The following is an 11,963-nucleotide window of genomic DNA, read 5'->3' as shown; positions in this document are numbered from 1 at the left end:
TGGAGGGATTATTATGAGGCGTGTGGAGTAAGGAAACTTGCCCAAGGTTTTGCCCTGCCTGCAATTGAACCCAGGTGTCTCGCTTGCAAGGCGAGTTTGAGGTCTGCGTGTGGATATTTTGGATTGGATACGTTCTGCTCCAATAAAATTGGTTGACCGAAAGTGTAGGAAGTGTTTGGTTGAAGAGCTTGAAATCGACGCTTCTCTTGTAGATGTGGCATGCTGCTATGTTGGGACACCTCCCTTCCTCAGCTGCAGTAAGTCAAGAGGTGGTTTTATTATGTAATGAGCTCACTGGCTTGAGCAGCCTGCAGCATTAGAAAACATTGAAACTAATATGTGCCTGATGTTAACGGGAACATTAAAGCATTGTCGTTGTGGCAGCACTTGCACAAAGCCGTGTTTGCTTGCTGATTTATTCAGCAAGGACTCCCACAACCATTGCTTGGGATTGAATGGAAACCTCTCTCCTGGCTAGGGCCAGTGTATACCAATATGAACTGTAAAATGTTGACATTTGGCGTGGGAGGGGGGAATGAAGGGAAAGTTCGGGTCCTGACTCCTCTAGAGAGATGCCAGAACAGAAGGCACTAACGTGCAGATTGTGTGTATGTCTCTGTCCCTTGTTTGCATAACCTGCGGGTGGAGGGTTTTTGTGTGTTTCATATCCCGTATATGTGAGTGTAGCCTGTTTGTGTGTGTGTGTACATTTTGCAGTTCGAGTGTGCATGTGTATATGTCGTGTGTGGGTGCATGTTTTGTGGTGTGTGTGTATCTCATAGTATATGTGTATGTATAGCGTGTGTGCGCCATTGGCTGCTGCATTTTGCCCACAAAATATACAGTCAATTCACTTTACAGTATATTCTGTGAAGCGCTTTAAGACGTCTCGAAGATGTGATAAGGCACTAAATCAAATGAAAGCATTATTATTATTATTGTTAATCGCCTTCTAACTCTGTAACCTCAGCTCCCCTACTCTCCATTACTCCCGCCCTTTCCGGCTGCCTTGAAATGACGTCCTGACCGGTCGATGTATGTGCACTTACCGCCAGCTCCATTAAATTGTGGGAAACGTAGTCCTGATCTGTTAATGCACACTCAGAAGTACTTAATTTCTTGTGATTCTTTGGGATTCCAAAGCTTGTGGCGACGGGTCAAGGTTAATTGAATCGCGGGAAGTGTAGTCTTAACCCAACACCGCATGTGCACTTTAAATTTCATGCGTTTTAAATTACGCATGTGCAGTGTAGATTATTAATTAAATCGGATTTTCTACGACATACAATTTGCCTGCAATTTGGACTTCGGGTAAGTCATATTAAATGTTATGGTCTCGACTAATATGACTTGTGTGAGTTTTACTGTAGTACACTGAAAAAGTTGCTGAGTGCTTGAAGTACCAAATCGGTGTGCTGCCTGATGTCTGTTCCTGGAAGGAGTTAGGAGAGGCCAAGTATCTCTTGCTGCGGGAGGTGACAGAAAGAGGGAAAATTGTGGAGGATCGTTGCTGTGATGCAGCACTGCCAGAGGCCCTGAGAGCATGTTCCAACGTCCCTTCTTGCTCCGATTAGTTGGTGTTAGTGTGGATTCTTGGAGACGAGAGAAGTCAATGACTTGATCTTATCTTAGTGGTGATCCATTTGATTACAAGTGAAGAGTGCCGAGGAGTTCAGATATTTTTATAGAACAATGTCATCACCTGGCGATGACGACAGGCATCTTTTGATTTCCCAAAACGTCTGTCAGCTGAGGCTACAGGCACTTGAGGATTTATTTATGGAGGAATGGAAACTGAGGGTAATTCTAAGTCTAATTGAGAACTTCAAGTGGGTTATATACAGAACAGTAGATATGTGGGAATAGTTAGAAGCAGATTGCTTACATGTACAATAATCCAGTAGATAGCCAGGAGTGATTATAAAACAGTAATCTAATTGGAGGATGCAGATTGTGTGTATGTATAGAAAAGTAGATATATGGGAATGATCACAGGGAATGATCTAACCTAGGAAGTGTTGTGTATATAATAGCAGATACCAGGGAGTGATTATAGGGCAGTGATCTAATCAAGGTGTTCAGATGGGTCATGTATAAGACAGTAAATGGTAAACGATCCAATTGAGGGGTTTAGGTGGTACATCAGTGAAGTAGGCCCAAAGTGTTCTTTGGTAAGGTAACAGGGTAACAGTGTTCTAAAGGTAAGGTAACAGGGTACAAATCATTTTGTTTTCTAATCATTCTCTTAACCAATGCATTTGTGAGTGATGGTGAGGTTTACGTCTCTGTGCGGATGGCTTTGTCAGTGAGTGGTTGATGTGTGTGGATGATCTCAGTGCGTGCAATGACTGGCTCAGTATCTCTGTCTGAGTGAGAGATTATTCCCAGTTGATTACTAGGAAGTTCTTCAGCCAGTGTGAATTATTATAAATGGGTGATTTGCCCATGCATGAAGCGTGCTTTCTCAGAGAGGAGAATGAATAATGTGATGCACACAGTGAAGCAAGTCAGGCTGGTTATAAAGCGCTTGTATGTTTTCTGTGTTCTGATGTCCTGCTGGTAATGCTATATTTAAATAGAAGCACTATTATATGCTTGTTGTATATTTTGTCCTTGGAACATGTTGAGCCATGGGAAATTTTTTAAATAAAATCAGAAAATGCTTGGAAATTGCACAGCAGGTTGACCAGCATCTAAAAGTGACGGCGAGGTCAACATTTTGGGTTTGACCCTTCGTCTTGTTGAATGCACGTCACATCTGAACCTCTCTCTGTTTCAGACCCTGACTGATCTGCTCGCATTTCCTGAATCTATTTTGAGATTTCCAACATTTCTCTTTTTCCATTTGATCTCTTCTTTTCAATGGGTGTGTGGTTTTAACACGGCTTTTAACTTGAACCTAGTTTGAAATGAAAATTGTAATTTACATGATTGCTTTCCCTGCTGTATTTAACTTCACCTTATAAGAGAGACTGACCTTTACACAGACACATAAGGTTGGTCTGGCTTCCTTCCTTTACCCGTCAGCTTGGCTCAGTTGGTAGCACCTCTTGTCTGAGTCAGATGGCTCAAGCCTTTTAAGCCTTTGAGCTCGCAGTCTAGGGTGATACTTTAGTACAGTACTTTCTGTTGCATTATCAGAGATAATACTTGCATTTGGTATTGTGCCTTTCATTCAGGAGTATATGAAAGGGGATACACAGGATTTACTGTGAAATGGAGTGACTGTATATTTGTAGGTGAAAGCGAAAGCCCAATTGCACACAGCAATATCCTACAAACAGACTGAAAAAAAGACCAACTTTTTTATTCGGGGGACTGTTGGCCAGGTCATAGACATAATGTTCAATTCTTGTTCTTGGATCCCATACTTGGAAAATAATTTTTAAAGTATAAATAATCTTAACCCACATCATGTGACAATGCAGACCAGGACCTCATGATATCCTAATAGTGATAGTTTGGAAATTGTACACTGTAGTTTGAAAGGAAATAGCACTATTTTAGCCAATAGGATATTGTTCCCCTGACTGCTACTTTGGTTTTTCATCTCCCTTTGCTCTACTTTCTTTGATACATGGTCTTGCTGAATTATTTCGCTACAGTACACCAAAGTAATTGGATAGGAGAGCACAGGTTCAGGGCTCTGAAGGACAAGTTGAGGACAGACCCTGGAAAATATTTCTTTACACAGAGGGAGAGGGTAATGAACAGCCCAAATGGATACCCAGAAAGGATGGAGACCAGAATATTAGCTATTTGAAAAACAACTTAATGATATAATTGCAAGATGGTAGGGTTGGTATGAAATCAAATAGGCCAGAGGGCATAAGGATATAAGAAATGCTAGATGAAGAAAAGACCAAAGTCCATCTTGTTTGCCTTTCACCTTCCTGGCAGTCACATGCACATATGTCTCTACCTATATACTATATCCTTCATCTGAACCTCTCGTGATCTGTTAGAAAAACCTTCTTTGGGATTGCTTGGTGCTGAGTTGGAGCCTTGCTTTTTGACCCCCCTTAGATGTTGATTTGAACCCATCTCAGACGAATGGGTTCAGTCTCTGGCACTTCTAAGTGAAAGCAAATTCACTTTGGTCTAGCTGAACCTTGGCTGGGGCTGCAGCACAGAACTGCTCCCAGCTTAGCATAAATCAATGGCAAATTAGCAATTATTCACTTCAATTGTGGATAGTGCAGGAAATGTCTCACTGGTGCAGTGGAGGTTGCTCTGAGGTTGTGGTTAAGGCTCACTGTTGGAACAGAATAGAGAGTGATTATCTCTGTATCTGCTCAGGCTTGACTCGGACATTGGTTTCTCTTATCTTGAGAAACGCACAACAGAAAGAGAAAGCTCAAACCAGGCAGAGAAGTGCTGAAGTCCTGCAGTTCCAGGGCGCAAGTTTGTTATTGATCAAATGTATTTACTCTTGCATGAACTCTGGCAACCAGCTCACTTAAAGCTGCTGCTTTTCGGTTGTCGATAAAAGAAGCATTAGCATAAGTTGAGAGTCATTTAACATCATTTACTGTTAACGAACTATGAAGTAAGCAGCAATACCTTCTGTGTATAAACTGGAAAGCCGTACACTTGTTTTATGATTAGTTATGATTATTATCTGGACTTTATATTGGAAATTCCTGGTACTTTCCTGGTTTATTGTCTTCTCCCAACATGAATGACATGAGAGGAGACCTGGAGCTTTTCCTGAATGTCTGGCTGCTTTGCTCCTCAGCGTTCACATCCCCCACCTTCCCGGTTCCACAGTGACTGAGTCCGGGACTGAGTCCGTTTAGTCCCGGACTCGGACCTCAGCAGAAGAGGCATCGGATGGTCCAGAGTTCAACCAACGGCGCAGACACAGAGCATGTCTCTTTATCACTGTGTGTCGGCCCACCTTGGCAACGTCATCAGAGAGCTTGCAGTCTAAACCGGGCATTGAAACAAACAGCGACTTGCAAAGATAGAATGTCAGTTCGAGGTGGGAGAGAAAAACATTTTAAAAATAAGTACATAACCTAGAGTAAAGTTAAACGCGGACACACTAAATCAGTGTGTATTTATATGCACGCAGTGTCCGATTCCTCTCCCTCACCCACACCACACGCACAATTAATCAGCTTATGTATACATTCAATTCTCGTAAACTGTTTCTCATCAGTAAAAATGGTCTCTCTCTCTGTACGTATAGATTTGGAATTGCTGAAAGCTTTTTATTTTTGTTTATCAAGCAGGGTAGTTCTTGAAATGGCAGCAATTGACTCGGTTTCGCCTGCCGTTTGAAACTGAACGCCTTGCTCCTGCCGTGGCTGCAGGTTTGCCGTTGCAGTGCCTTCTTCAGTTGTTAAACAGCTTCCTTTAACCAGTGCAGTGTTGTAAGCCTCACTTCCTTTTTGAAAACTACCGGGCTGCAGTCGTAAGCTTGGTAGCTGCGTGACAGCTTCTTGAATTCCTTTGCCACAAGAAGGGATCGAACGTGTCTCAGTCGATCGGGACATGAAATTGTAAGTCATTTGGAGGCTTATGTTTTTTTGTGCAGAATCCTGTCGCGGCGGTTGGTGAGGCTGGTGAAGATGCAATGCTATTTATAACGCATCTTAATTGGGCCTGTGCAGAGAATGTTGGTTCTCTTTGACAGGATATCCTGGTAGAAGCAGTGAACAGGCATGGTGTGCTTTCGCCCTTAGACTGCGCTGGTCTTGGCTGCCACTGAAAAAAAAAGGTGCGGTTAATCTCCCGACTATAACGGCTGGCCTTGCCATTGTGAGAATTTTTTTTAAAATGGTATCGACAAATGTACCATGTTGTGTTTTTGTCTCCATCGGGTTGAATTTGTGATGAATAGAAATGTCAGGAATGGAAACTAATTCGGAACACTGATCTCCAAGTAAATTTTTCCTATGAATTCCAGATGAATTGCAATAGTAAAAGTATGAAAAAAGTGACATGAATGTATGCTTTGAGTGGTGATTAGTGACAGACACACTTTGTCATGTGAAATGAATGGATATTTACTTGTTGGTGGTGAGTGCTCCATGATTTTGTGCTCCAGGGAAAAGGGCAGGAGTCAGAATAAGGCAGAAATTCAGTCTAGTGATTCTGATGACTTCTTAAACGACAGGAGTGAAAATCAAATGAGTTATGAACATCAACCACTTAACTCCTTTAAGCTCATCTTGTCTCAGTTGTTAGCACTCTCATCAATGGCTCAAAAGATTGTCCGGTCAAGCCCCACATCGAGACTGGGTTAGTGGCTGACATTCTAGTGCAGGTATGATGTTAAACAGAGGTCCGGTTTGCCCGCATGGGTGGACTTACGGGATCATAGAATCTTACAGAAAGAGGCCATTCGGCCCATTGTGTCTGTGCCTACTTTTCGAAAGAGCACTAACAAGGCCCACTCCCCCGCTCTTACCCTATAGCCCTGCAATTTTTTTTCTTTTTCAGTACCTGTCTAATTCCCTTTTAATAGCTACTATCGAATTTGCTTCCACCACCTTTTCAAGCAATGTATTCCAGACCGTAACACCTCTATGGGTAAAAATTCTGCTTGCCTCCCCTCTGGTTCTTTTGCCAATCATCTTAAATCTGTGTCCTCTGGTTACTGATCCACCCTCCAGATTTTTAAAGATCTTGTGACACTGACAAGAGAAGGGAGTAATTTCCTGAGTCCTGGCCAACAGTCCTCCAGACAAAGTTGGCATTGGCTTCACGACTGGTTGTGTGACATTGCTGTGCAGCAATTGCTGCGTCGTTTCTTTGGAGACCCACAAGCCTCTGACGTCAACAATTTAAATCTCAGTCAAACTTCTAAGTTATTTCCCTTCTTGAAAGACTGAATTTATTTATTGAAATTGATTTGGGATTTCCATTGATGCATTGACACAGTGCATATTTATTAATGACCCAATCACAACAAATTCCATTTGTGTGCTACAACCTTGGAAATGATCATCCTACCCTTCCGCCAGGGCTCAGCCCGATACCCCAAATACCCAGGATTATTTTCTATAAATCCCAGGATTTTAGGAGCACCGTTAGCAAGCCAGATCCTGGGATTGTGATTCCTGGGATTGCAACCCCTACCTCTGGGGTGTAGAATGACAGCTTGCACACAGTTGTGGGCATCCTGCCTTCAAAAGGACATTGGTGCATTAGAAAGGATTCAGAGAACAGCAAGACAGTAAGTGACACGAGGGGAGAGAATTCCAGCTCTGACCTTGTGCTGATTGGAGAAGAAATACAATCTGGTTTAATAAAATGAAAAGATTTCATTTCAGCTCTTTGCCAAAGCCCCACGATACAAGGATGTGGATGAAACAAGCACTTCCAGATGGCTGGCTTGCCATAGGCTGCCCGAAAAGTTCTGTCAGCCACGCTGAAAAAACCCCAACTCAAGCAGGAAACTGTGAGGTTTGGGACTTTAATTGGCCTTCATGCTCTACGTTCCACCATTGGGTTCCGTGCTTTCAACGACTACTCCCTGAAAATCTGGAACACTCTCTCTCAATCCCTCTGCCTTTCCCCCTCCTTCCCCATCTTCAGGTCGCACCTGAAGACATTCCTCTTGGACCGTGCTTACAGTCACCTCCGCCTAGCCCATGGCTCGGAGTGTTGCTCCGCCACAGTCAAACTCTCTGCGTGAGAGGCGCTATGTAAATGCAAGTTGTTGTTGTTGGATCTTCTTGGTGAGCTGTTCCAGTTCATGATCACTTTCTGGGTGAAGAAATACTTAACATTGTTTGTTTATAAATTGCTCTACACTAGCCTGAATCTCTGCCCTCCCGTCTCGCTGTCTAGGAGCACCGGAGCACATTGCTCTGGGTTTATTTTCCAGTTGTCATTTAGCATCTTATCTACCTCCTGTATGGTGAGGCGTTGCTGTTTTGTGTAAAAGAGCCCTAGTCATCCAAATGCTGACAATAGAGATTGTGTGATAACCAGACTATGTTCCTCTTGTAATTGGTTGCACAACATGCTCTGCCTACAGCTGTCTGAGCAAGTCTGTGGGAGACTTCCTCAACCCTGTTATCTCCCCTGTTCCTGCAGGGCTATACCTAGGCACACATCCAGAAGTCCACATCAGTAAGTGAGTAAGTATATTACAGAGTGCGTGTGGACTAATGCTCTTAACAACAACAACAACAAAATGACATTTGTATAGCGCCTTTCACATCTGGGGAATGTCCCAAGGCGCTGGATAATCAGTGTTTCGACCCGAGCTGAGGGTTGGCATTGGAGAGGGTGGAGGGCAGGGGGCGGAAGGAGGGTGACCGAAGGCACGGTTAAAGAGGAAGGTCTTGAGATGGGTCTTGAAGGAGGCAAGGGAGGGGGTGAGGCAGAGGGACTGCGGGATGGAGTTCAGAGTGTGGGTGCCGAGTGGCGGAAGGCCGCCCGCCGATGGTGGGGGGGGGCGAGACGGGAGACATGAAGCAGGCCAGAGCCTGCTGAGCGAAGGGAACGGGCAGGATGGTAAGGGGTTACGAGGTCACAGAGGTAGGAGGTGAGCAAGGCCATGGAGTGCTTTGAAAATGAAGACCAGGATCTTGAACTGTATCCTCTGTGTGATGGGAAGCCAGTGGAGTCGGGCGAGGATGGGGGTGACAGGGTCACGGAGCCTAGTGCGGGAGGGGACACGGGCTGCAGAGCTCTGGATGATCTGCAGCCATTGGAGGGAGAAGTTGGGGAGGCCGACAAGCAGGGAGTTTGCGTAGTTGAGCCTGGGTGTTATGAATGCGTATGTGAAGGTCCCGATGGCCTATGGTGTGAAACAGTGGCGGTAGCTGGGCGATGTTGCGGAGGTGGAGGAAGGCAAAGCAGATCATGCCACGGATGTGGGGTAGAAAGGACAGTTGAAGGTCAAACAAGGTACCAAAGATACCGGACTGGCTCGATGAGGTGGAGTGTGCATCCTCTTAAAGTGCCTTCATTCAATCCTGAGGTATACTGGAAAGAGTTTTGGGATAATACTAATGGTCCTAAACAAATGCCAGATTGCTGACTTCACAAAAGAACTTCCAGGCTTCAACCCACCCCAGAAACAATGATCGTCATTGAACTATTTCAAAACATCACATGACAGACGCGGTCATCTCTTACACCTCTGGAGGGGGAGAGACAACGCACAATGGGACTGTGGCCACCAGTCGCAGACTAAGAACTACATTGTAAAATCAGTGCCTGCTTGGATCATTTACTGGCATGACTTACACCAAGCCGCTTCCGAAACTATCCACTGGCTCACTCATCTGGATTTGGTTATTTGAACGTTGCTGATCACCTCTCTTGCCATACGAAGGTAGTTGTGAGCAAGTGAACACTCGTATGCACACTTCTGCTGTGCCCTGAGCCTGATGTGAAATATTGCATGTGCTTTGTTTGTTTGTCAGTCAGCCATCTCGAAAAGCACAGTCTTTCGATGCTAAATAGATGGACGGCTGGCTGGCCCTTACATCCTTCATGACATGGTGAACGTGTGTTTGTTTCTGAGCCTCCCGAGCTGTCCTTATATGGCACTGTTAATAATAATAATAATAATCCTTGCATTTGATATAGCGCTTTTCACGTCGGGAGGACGTCCCAAAGCGCTTCACAGAATATACTGTAAAGTGAATTGACTGTATATTTGTGGGCGAACGCGGCAGCCAATTGCGCACAGCAATGTCCCACAAACAGTCGTAGATTGAAAATGACCAATTTATTATTGTTTTGGGTTTTTGGAGGGATTATTATTAGGCTCTGTGTGGAGTAAGGAAACTTGCCCAAGGTTTCGCCCTGCCTGGAATTGAACCCAGGTGTCTTGCTTGCAAAGCAAGTGCTCTAACCACTGAGCTACAGGACTGTTGAGTACTTCAGTGTGTTAATTCCAAGTGTATACAATAAATCCGAGCTCTGATTGCTAAAAATAATAATTGTACAAGGCAAGTTTAGGACAGCCCCAGAATGTACTTTATATAATATAATAATGCTTGCATTTGATATAGCGCTTTATCACGTCTTCGAAAGTGAATTGACTGTATATGTTGTGGGTGAAGTGCAGCTGATGCTGTAATGGGAAGATGATCGGTTGGATTTTCAAGAAGAATCTGGTTAAATCTGCTGAATCTGTGTGTGTTTATGTGGTACAGAGCGTCACAGCTCATTTCAGCGTGAGAGTTAGTCTGTTTCAATATGTGAGTTCATGTGATACTGTTCAGTGCGTGAGTGGGTTTGTTATACAGTGGGTCTGTTACGGTGTGTTGCAGAGTGGGTGTGTAACTGCGTGCACCCACGCAATGGTGAAAAAGGGGAGTTGCAGGTCTCGATACTCTCGACAGCCTGGAAAGCCGCTGTGTATGGGACCTTGCCGATCGAACCTCCCTGCCCGGTCGGTGTTATCTAGTGGACATCACACTCTGATGTCAATACACACCTTTGCAAATGACAGCATTACTAACTTAAATGAAACAGGCCTCTGCATTTGATGATGTCTCAAAGAATTCACAGGTGGTTGCTGTCAAACACAGCATTGGCTGTATTGGGGCTTTGCATAGTGACCGTGCAGTTGTAAGTAAATGTGGCAGCCAATTTACAACCGAATGCTTCTTGTGACCACCTTGGGAGTTGCAAAGCATCAGAAACGAGGGGGAAGTGTTTCACTTATTGGTAGCTGGAGTGTTTGAAACCTCAAGCCTGGAGGATGCCTTGTGAGTGAGAGAAATACTTTACTTCCTCTTTCCTGTTCTCTTGCCCCCTCCCCCTCTCCCACACCCTGCACAATTCTGTTAGTGGCAGTGTGTAACCTTTACGTAAACGGACGCTGAAGCTAAACCTAGCTAAGCTGTGTCTTGCACCACTTTTTAATTGGATTTCTCCACTTCTGTCTTTACATAAATAAACAGAATGAGTAACTTGTGGGTTTTCATTGCACCAGCAAATATCTAAATGGCAAACATCACCTCCCCGCTTCCCATGTTTTTGTCTCAGCACCTTGGGACATCCTCCCGACGTGAAAAGCACTATGCAAATGTGATTTTGTTGTTGTTGTTGTTGTCTTTTGCTTTTGTCAAACTGCTTTCTCCTTTGCTTGAGGCAGCCACTGGCTGAGGAGGGAGTGTACCTGTCAATGCACGAGAGCTGTCCCTGAGGTACTTAGTCAAGCCCTGTGCTGATGGTGATAATAATAATAATCCTTGCATTTGATATAGTGCTTTTCATGTCTTCTAGACGTCTCAAAGCGCTTCATAGAATATACTGCAACGTGACTAGGCCGTATATTGACAACGCTTTGGGACGTCCTTCCGACGTGAAAGGCGCTCTATAAATGTAATTTTGTTGTTGTTTTATTTGTGGGTGAAATGCGGCAGCCAATTGTGCACAGCAGCGTCTCACAAACAGTCGAGGATTGAGTGACCAAATTGTTATTGCTTTTTTTTTCTCGAGGGATTATTATCAGGCATGTGGAGTAAGGAAATTTGCCCAAGGTTTCACCCTGCCGGGAATCGAACCCGGGTCTCTCGCTTGCATGGTTAGTGCTCTAACCACTGAACTACAGGACTGCCCAAAGTGATATGAATGGAGAGGATGGGAGCGGATTAATCAGTGAAAGAGGACCGACCGGTGGGAGGCCACTTTGTTTTGGCCAAAACTGATTGAGCGACTGCTGATCTGGCATCTCTCGCTGCCTCTAGAGTGAAAAGGGCGGGCAGGTCCTCATTTCAAACTAACACTTGTAAGTGAGACCACACCCCAGAGATGAGGTTTTATTTTTAAGCGCCAGAAAATCTGAGATGAACGTTATTATTATAAAGGTGGCGTTCCTGGACAGTGTTCCCAGGGTAATCGCGGATTCAATTACAGTCATGGCAATTATTGGGCTGATGAAAGGCATCACTTTCTAATGCATTCCTTCCTGTGTCAGCAGCCGGCTTCTGTCAGCGACCTGCACTCAGCTTAAAGTAGGCTCTTGTGTGCTCTGTTTT

At 44.4% G+C, this 11,963-nt stretch overlaps 1 protein-coding gene across 2 annotated transcripts in view; it reads left to right on the top strand.

The window, feature by feature from the left end:
• The first annotated feature begins 5,418 nt into the window (after positions 1 to 5,418).
• elmo1 (engulfment and cell motility 1 (ced-12 homolog, C. elegans)) overlaps positions 5,419 to 11,963 on the top strand; it is a 153,291-nt gene continuing 146,746 nt past the window's right edge. For both annotated transcript variants that reach the window (XM_007889707.2, XM_007889706.2), the window contains exon 1: positions 5,419 to 5,507. The gene's annotated coding sequence lies outside the window, so the exon portion shown is untranslated. The remainder of the gene's footprint in view (positions 5,508 to 11,963) is intronic.

This window comes from Callorhinchus milii, unplaced genomic scaffold (assembly GCF_018977255.1).
Source record: "Callorhinchus milii isolate IMCB2004 unplaced genomic scaffold, IMCB_Cmil_1.0 Scaffold2, whole genome shotgun sequence".
NCBI classification, from domain to species: domain Eukaryota; kingdom Metazoa; phylum Chordata; class Chondrichthyes; order Chimaeriformes; family Callorhinchidae; genus Callorhinchus; species Callorhinchus milii.
This window is presented reverse-complemented; position numbering and strand designations above follow the sequence as displayed.